Raw genomic sequence first — 7,767 nt, 5'->3', positions numbered from 1 at the left:
CAAGAAACGAGCCGAAGCATAACCCGAAGGGAATTAAGTTTCTATAGCCAGTTCAAAAGATACGTATCAGGAAAAAAATCATAAAAGTCGTTGTCTTACACAACGATAACGTCTTACGAAATTCTCTTTTAACCAAAAACACATTTAAAAGTCGAATAAAAGTCGCATAGAACGAAAAACGACGAAGGCGACGGGACGAAGGAAGGGAGGTTTCTTAGCCAATAGGACGCAGCCGAGGTCCACAAATGCCGCGCCGTGACCTATGGCGGCGAGTGCCTACGAGTGCCATTTCGCCCGGGAAGAGGGGGAAGTGTGTATGTGTGTGTGTGTGTGTGTGTGTGTGTGTGTGTGTGTGTGTGTGTGTGTGTGTATTTGTTTATGTATGTGTGTATGAATGTTTGTCTATCTAACTGTCCGTCCGTTTTTTTCTGTGTCTGCGTCTTTGTCTGTGTCCATTGTGTTCGTATGTGGCATAAGGGTGAATGCCCTGTTTTGTTTTTGTCGATTGCTTTTCCATTGAAGAAAATAAAATTGAAGAAGTATTGACTAAAGGCATTTTCCTGAAAAAAGGATGGAGTGTTATTGATTGAACATCCGAGACGAAATCTTCCCGGAGAAAACTAAAGATTTTCGTTAAATTCAGCATAAAAAGAATCAGTGATATAGAACCGATTTCTTTCAGGCGAAAAGTTGAATGCTATTTTCTGGTGCATTTGCAGTCGCGGTGCAAATACGTAGCCATAGTCTGAATTTATGATCTCGTGTCAACACTGTCAACACTTGTCAGAGTTCATGTATCCTGTGGTTGTTCAAATGTGCGCGTACAGGCGTGTGTGCAAGCGTGCGTGTACGTGTACTTGTTTCAGTGATTTGCGAGAGACGGGAAGCAGAGGAGCGAGCGAGGCGGAGCGTGGCCGGTCGCGAAGGAAGGAGCCGGAGAAAAATGTGCTTGCTGACCCCGACGTCTCCTGCTTTTGGGGCTCTCGCCGTGACCTTGTTTCCCTTCTTGATGTGCTTCCTCTCTCCAGCCACTTCTTATTTTGGAATTTCCTTCCTCCTTTTCTTATCCTGCCTCCTCTTTTTGCAGTATGGTATTTATATGACAGGATCGAAGTCGACGGACGATGTCAAACGAGGAGAAAGAGAAAGGAAGAAGAAATATATATAAATAGGAGAAAGAAAGAAAGAGAAATAATCAAAATAAATGAAGAAAGGAAAGGAAGGAAAGAAGGGAGAGGAGAGCAAGGCAGAAAAATTGAATAAGCGTTATCTATGACGGCAAATCCCCTTGAGGTAATTTTGGACGGCGTTTGCAGCGGCGGCGGCGGCGGCGGCGCGGGCCTGGGTTCGACCGGCGGCGCGTGGGAAAGCACACTAATGGTCCAGACTTCCCAAACTCTCCGGGGAAGGAAGAGGGTGTAGGGGGGGTAGGGGGTAGGGGAGGGATAGGTGTGTAGGTCGGTTACATGGTGGATGGCAGGTGAGTGGGTGGGAAGGATAGGTGGGCAGTCGATGGGTTGAGTGGGGCGATGGGTTAGATGAGTAAGGTGGGAGGGTGGAAAGACGGATAGGTGGGTAGGTGGATTGGCTAGGGCGGTGAGTGTTGTGACTGGATGGTTTGGGTGTGCGGATGGGCGTGTGGGAGAAGAGTCGCTCAGTGGGATAGTTAGGGGGGTAGAGAGTTTGGGCGGGTGGCTTGGGTGGGTGGGGATCCGTAGGTTGGGCCGGTGGGTGGGAGAAAAGGCGAGTTTGTTAATGGATTGCACGGAAATGTGAATGAATGAGTGGGGCGATGGGCGAGTGAATGAAGGAGCGACTGAGAGTGGGATGGTGGCCGTGTGCGAAAATGCCACCTGCTCCTACGGTCGATTTTGGCCTGATTTGACACAGGATTGGCAGCTTTTCGTGCTTCGGGACCCGCTTGATGGCGCAGACTGAAGCATCAACTTCAGCGGAGGGTAAATTGATCACGTGACCTGATTCACTAGAAGCAGGGACCGAGGGGGAGGGGGAGGGGGGGTCAGAAGATGGTTATGGCAGTGATGTAGAGGATAAGGAGGGAGGGAGAGATAGAGAAGGGGGAAAGATGCAGAGGTGGAGGTAGAGGAAAAGGAGGGGGAAGGGCAAGGGAAGGAGGAAGCGAAGGGAGAAAGTCGCAGTGTAAGAAGAAAGAAGAGATGTTTGAGGAGCAGCAGGAGGAGGAGGAGGAAAAGGATGACGACCCTCCCTCTTACCTTTCCTGGTTTCTACCGCCCCCCCCAACTCCTACCCCCTCCCCCGCCCCGCCACCGCCGCCGCATGTGCAGATGGGGGCGGTGGCGGCGGGCGGCAGGGATCCTTCCCAGCCCTTTCCTCCGCCCTTCGTCAGGCCTCCTTCAGTGGTCTGCCGATAACCGACGAGACCTGATTGGTCTGCGAGCGGCCTTCGGTCTGCGGGACGGGATTCATTCCGAGGCTCGGCGAGTGGCGGGCGAGGAAGGCAGAGCCGCCTTTGGTCCGTGTGTGTTGTCTCGGGGGCGTGACTGTGCCTGCGAGCGGGTGTGTGGGCGTGTGTTGTGTTGTGTCATGGCGCGGAGGGAGGCGATGGAAGGAGGAGGAGGAGGGAAGAGAGGAGCCTGATTCTTAGTTAGATTTTTGTTTGTGCGTTCTCTCTTTCCTCTTCCGAGCGTAGAGGGAGGAAGAGAGAAGAAAGAGAAAACAGCGCGAGACATAGAGAACGAGGACCCGACGGCAGGAATCCATACCGAGTCGCCTCGCCCTTGGAATGAAAGACAGACGCACTTAGCAAGACACCTTTACGCGACACGGCATTAGTGAAAGTGAACCCTAGTCCGGGGCCAGATTCACGAGGGTCCGAAAGAGAAAGAAAAAACGAAATCGAAATCAGTGTTTTTTTCCACCGAAACCAATTTACAAAAGAAAACTCCATAAATGTTTTATATTTTTTAATACCCTGCATTCAACGACATGCAACGACCGTAGTCTATTGAAAACGTCCCACATATGAAAGAGAAAAAGAGTTGATGTATGTGTGTAGCCCAAGTGCGTGGACGGAAAGACTGAAATGATTGAAAGTGACGAAATCCAGCTGATTCCTGGCGAGTCAGCTGATCGCTCGCCCTCTGTCGGCGCTCTCTCTCAAGGCGGGTGATTCAAATGTGCTTCTCTCCCTCGTGCACTGTTCTTGCTATTGCCAATGCTTGTTGTTGTTTTTATTTTTTTATTCTTTTTTGCTGTATTGTAATTAGTATTTTTCAACATTTACTATTTAGCTTTTCACCTATGTATTTTCTTTTGTGAATATCACCGTCGAATCACTATCTTGACTTACTGCATTTTCATTGTCAGCGTTATATATTTAATACCCGTATTTTCTAATTGATTTTCTTTCGTCCGATAATGCTCTTTAATTATTGCTTGAGTGGTTTGGTTAGGCGTTTGTTGGCAAGCATGGATGATCGGCATTCCACTTAGTTCGCTGTTCCAGAATTGTTCGTTCTGTTTGTATTCTTTATCTTATTATTACTGTTGGTGTTGTTATAAAATCATCATCATCATCATTGCCATTGATATTACCAATGTTGTTATTGTTGTTATTATTATAACATAATCAGTGTAATTGATATTTTTATTATGTTGGACATAGGTATTGATCGCACACACGAACCTTTGTTCAGGTGCACTGTTTTTACTTTTAGAAGTTAGCGAATGACATGGTCCATTGGAAAATTTGTTTGAGAGTTTTTATTACGTGTTTCCGCATGGTAAGTCTCCAGGGCGTGTTTGTCGATTTTTTATAGCCAAATGCTCATACATCAATATGGATGAATGATCGTAAATGCAATAGTGGAAGGAGTAATATCGTATACACTTTTATGAATTCGCTTGTTTTTCCCATCATTGAGAACGTGATTACCGGAGCATACCATCTCTTGTGGTCCGATGCACAGGCCGAGTTATGTAAATCTGGCGTGTGATCCCCGTAGAGTTGTGCATGTAACGTTTCGCGAGTGCATCGTTGGAGATGTAAACACGGGTGGAATTGTCTTTCATTGTTCATGTTGGATATTAAGCAGTGTACATGAAAATGCATTTTCATAAGGCAGTGCATTTCAGTATTAGTGATGGATATGAGCCTTTGCATATTGAATTATGCGTAGATAAGAAATTGCCCAGTAATAGTAATACAGTAATAGCGAGGATTATTACGATATTCGCATCAAAATACATATATTTTTGTTTCATTAATACTGATGACTATTAAGTTTTGAATGCGATTAAATGCAAAGTAATCCTAAGCTGTTTTAACCAGTTATCGGTATTGGTGTAAAGACTATTTTATGATTATTGCATATAGAAACAGAAATTATTGTTATTTACAACTAGTTACAACTGGTGATATAGTTTTCCAATAATGGAAGTATGAACATAGTATTCTGTGATGGCTTTATGTGGTTGTTTAAATCAGATTTAATATTGTTCATTGCTGTTTTGTATTCAGGTGGATCAAAATATATTATTTTAAGTGTCCCAAATTGGGAAACTTCCTATGTTATTTTAACTTCATAGTATTCCATGAGATATTGATTTTGTGTGTCTGAGTCATGAGCAGTAGCAGGAATTTAGTAAAAAATGATTGTTTTCATTAACTACTATCAAGATATGATTATTCTAATTGCTTGACAGAGAAAAAAAATGTATTTGATTTGATTATGGTATCTTTTATAACATTTATATACATATTTCCATAATAATATTTACATTAAATGTGTTAGTGAATAATTTTCAGTCAGACTTTTTTTTGGGGGGTGGGGGGGAGGGAAAGGAAAAATAATAGAGGAAGTGAGTTTGCGAAGTTTAATTTTTGTTGGATTGGATACGCAGCACTGGAAGTAATTCATTTTACTTCTACTACATGGTTGAAAGTTCTATGTTTTTGGTTCACTTACTTTGTGTGTGCAGGTATGTGTTTTAAAGTGAGTGATACTAACTGTATTAAATAACTCCAGCAGTTTATAGTGAGGAAAGGACTTTTATGTTTTTTTCTGCCTATCTATCTAGATAGACAAAAATATTAACTACCCATTAAAAGAAATGTGAATATTAATGTGAATACTTGGATGCATTTACGCAATTGTATTTTCTTTCGAATCTTGATGTTAGTCCTTTTTTTAAATCATGATTTATGTCCTTTTCCTTTTGGCTTCTTTTTTTTATAGATGATTTTTTAAATATAGTCCATGTATTTAGTGAGCATGCATGGTTTTCATTGCCTGTTGTAATAAGAGCTCAGTAGAAATACTGTAAATGTGTTATTTGTTGCAGTGGGATGCAGTGCAGGTATTTTGTTTTTGTTTCTTTTTTTGCTGGCATAGGACTGACCTAAATTTTTTATTGGTTATATTTCTGGTGAAGCTTTGCTGCTCACCTGACCTTTTAGAAAGAAGGAAGATTGGGTGGTTGTTTTTTGTGATTTTGATTTCAATGCATTCATTTGCATATTGTTATTTTGTTTTAGTTATGTTATGTGTTACTGGTTGTGGGTTAGATTTGAATTAAAATTTTATAATTGTGAGTTTTTAAGTTACTGATTTCTAATTAGTAGTATCTCATCAGTGAATAAAAAGATTGCCATTCACACAACACAAATTCACAGAATTAATAAGCAAATTGTATCACACTGACTATTGCTTTTCGAGCAGAGAAGAGCTTAACTCCAAAGAGTGAGGGAGAAAGGAAAAGGTCACAAAGAGATGGAAAGGTCAGAATAATAGGGGTGGAAGGGGGAGGTGCAAGAAAGGAGTAGGTATATCAGGAAAGGGGTACAAGTCATGTGAGCTCTCTGTTGCACCTTCGTCATTGTTGATATATTGAATAGTGTGTGTACTCAAAAAGAGGCACGCACTTGTATTGGAATGAAGTTTAGCCATGGACACTGTACAGGTACTCCTTTTGATCTCGTCTCATAGTGCATTACTAAATAAATATTTAGTAATTGATTTTTTTCTTGATTTTAGTAATATGGTTATTGATGTTATTACTATTATTAATATTAATAATATTATTTTTGTGATGATGATTGTTACTGTTATTGCTTTTTGTTATTATTATTATTGTTATTATTATTGTTATTGTTATTATTATTATTATTATTATTATTATTATTATTATTGTTATTATTATTGTTGTTGTTAGTACTATTGTTGTTGTTATTATTATTATTATTATTATTATTATTATTATTATTATATTTTTTTAAGCACTTTTGTAATTGTCATCATCATGATCATTGTTATTGATTCAGTAATCTTTATCATGGTTATGATTATCATCATCATGATTGCAATTATCAATATCATTATTATGAGTTCCAACATGAACATTTACGGTATCATGTTATAATAAATGTTGCTCTTTGATTTTTGTTTCCTTTTTATTTACTGGGAGAAATCTCAGTAATCCTTTCTTATTGGAAAGATTTTACGTACACTGGAAAAGATACAGACGGAGGAAACATACTTTGCTTTGATACCCACATTTTACGTCATTGTATCATGAGTAGATTTTTATTTTCTGTATTTTTTTTTTTTTTTTTTTTTTTCCGTTTCTGTATCCTGCTACAGCCTCCATATTTTCTGTCATATCTATTTTTGTCTTTGCTTCATCTGGTATTTTTAATATTGTTATTATTATGATTAACATTGTTATGTTTTTTATTGTTATTGTTATTATCCTTATTATTATTGTTATTATTGTTGATATTATTATTGTTATTGTTATTATTATTATAAGTATTATTATTATTATAATAATGATAATAATAATAATAATTATTATTATCTTTATTATTAATTTTTATTATTATTATATATATATATATATATATATATATATATATATATATATATATATGTATAAATATGTATATATATGTATATATGTATATATGTATATATGTATATATGTATATGTATATATATATATATATATATATGTATATGTATATGTATATATATATATATATATATATATATATATATATATATATATATATATATATATATATGATTTTTTTTTTGGGGGGTGGGGGGGCAATATTAATTACTGTTGTTGATTGTGTCTTACTTTTAATGCCTTTATCCACAATTTTTTGCTTTCTCTTGAGGCAGTAAAATGGATAGTTGAGCTTAAATGTTGGAAGTCTTTACCAATAGCCATAGTGTGATTTGAAGCTTTGGCTACTTTTAGCAGTTTTACTACTGTTGTTAATGTTGCTATTAGTTCTAGTAGTGGTGTAAGTGTTTCTATTGTTTTTGTTTTCAGTATTGTTATTATCATTATTATTATTATTATTATTATTATTATTATTATTATTATTATTATTATTATTATTATTATTATTATTGTTATTATAATTATTATTATTATTATTGTTACTGTTATTGTTGTTATTATTATTATTATTATTTTTATTGTTATTATCATCATTATCATTATTATTATTATTATTGTTTTTGTTTTGTTGTTGTTATTATTATTATTATTGTTATTATTATTATTATTATTATTATTATTATGATTATTATTATTATTATTATTATGATTATTATTATTATTGTTATTGTTATTATTATTATTCTCATTATTATTTTTATTATAATTGTTATTTTTCTTCTTATTATAATACTAATTATTATTATTATTGATATTAATATTAATCTTATTGTTATTATTATCATTATAATTATTATTAACATTATTATACCA

The 7,767-nt window shown here is 36.7% G+C and overlaps 1 protein-coding gene across 6 annotated transcripts in view; it reads left to right on the top strand.

Annotated features, from left to right (window-relative positions):
* Positions 1-7,767, top strand: part of Gdap2 (ganglioside induced differentiation associated protein 2) — a 126,910-nt gene that overhangs the window by 102,381 nt on the left and 16,762 nt on the right. The gene's annotated exons all lie outside the window — the stretch shown is intronic.

The sequence above is a fragment of the Penaeus vannamei genome, chromosome 2, assembly GCF_042767895.1.
Source record: "Penaeus vannamei isolate JL-2024 chromosome 2, ASM4276789v1, whole genome shotgun sequence".
In the NCBI taxonomy this organism is placed as follows: domain Eukaryota; kingdom Metazoa; phylum Arthropoda; class Malacostraca; order Decapoda; family Penaeidae; genus Penaeus; species Penaeus vannamei.
This window is presented reverse-complemented; position numbering and strand designations above follow the sequence as displayed.